Here is a 1271-nt window from a genome sequence, read left to right as displayed (position 1 = left end):
GAGGCAAAAAAAAATTCTCAGGATAAATGTAGAAGCTCCCATTGCTAAGAACAAGGAGAGGATTCGTGCTCTTTGATGAGTACTGAGTGTCCCCAACATAGTCTTAGAATGAACATACCCAACAGCATCAGCAGATGCTTGTAATGGTTGGGGAGGCATGATCAGAACAAAACCAGAAAACAACAGGGTCCAGGATCAGTTTCCACCTGGTATAGACCATCTCGAGGACCATTCGGTTTTCTTAGACAGATTGGATATATTTGTTACTGAACATAGTTTATTGTGGTGTGGAACAACACAGTGGAAGCCCTCAGCAATTTGGGGCCCACCATTTGCCTAGGGAATCATGATTGGGGAATGTTTGATCCCACAGCCACCAGGTATGGGCCACTGATAGCCTAAGGTGCTCTAAGTCATCGGCATTAAACTTGATGAAGCCTCACTTCTTTGAGCTATGGCTTCTGTCAAGCAGGGAAGTTGAACTTGACTCTATGCAGGGCCTCAACCACCTGTTCTTTATTCTACAACTTGGTGTGCATCGGCATGATAACCTGGCCAATATGTACCCTGACCACTGTACCCTGGAGCTATCCAAAGGCAGCTTGCATAACTGTTTGGAGCCTGGGGTAGGAACAGCATTGAGATCAGAGACATGACTATCCAATAGAAAAGTATCTCCAAGATTCCTTAGGGCAACTTATATTGACAGCAGGCTGTGTATACCGTCATAGAGGCTGCTATTTGCAGTCATTGCCCACTAGGCCCCCATGAGGGAAGCAACTTGGTCATCTTAGTTGACTGCAGAGAGATAAATATTTCTTTGCATCTCTAGATGAGATAAGTATTAGTTACTTTTTCATTGATAACAATAAGGTTATATTGCCAAGCCAAGATACAAATTTTACATGCTTTCAAGGGATCAAAAAAAATCATGCTGGATTTCTGTGATGAACTAGATTGAAACAGGTAGGAAGTTGAATCCATTCATCTTCTCATGGTAATGCTTTCAAAATACACAATATGGTGGTGGTATCTCATGCCTTTAATCTCAGCTCTCAGGAGGCAGAGGAAGGTGGATGTTTGTGAGTTCAAGGCCAGCATGGTCTACATGAGCAAGTTCCAGGTCAGCCACAGTGATTACACAGAGAAATCCTGTCTCAAGAAACTAAAAATAACAACAAAACAAAAAAAGAAACAAAAAAAAAAGCTTTTCAAAATACACAATAAAGCCCAGCACTGAGGAGGCAGAGGTAAACCGATCTCTGACTTTG

The 1271-nt window shown here is 42.3% G+C and overlaps 1 non-coding gene across 1 annotated transcript; it reads right to left on the bottom strand.

The window, feature by feature from the left end:
- Positions 1–669: 669 nt before the first annotated feature.
- Positions 670–804, bottom strand: LOC121446672. Its single transcript, XR_005974104.1, has one exon. It is a non-coding gene; the product is annotated as a small nucleolar RNA SNORA70 (small nucleolar RNA).
- Positions 805–1271: the final 467 nt, after the last annotated feature.

This window comes from Microtus oregoni, unplaced genomic scaffold (assembly GCF_018167655.1).
Source record: "Microtus oregoni isolate MIOR12 unplaced genomic scaffold, Mior012 000003F_ref0000135, whole genome shotgun sequence".
Classification (NCBI taxonomy): Eukaryota; Metazoa; Chordata; class Mammalia; order Rodentia; family Cricetidae; genus Microtus; species Microtus oregoni.
This window is presented reverse-complemented; position numbering and strand designations above follow the sequence as displayed.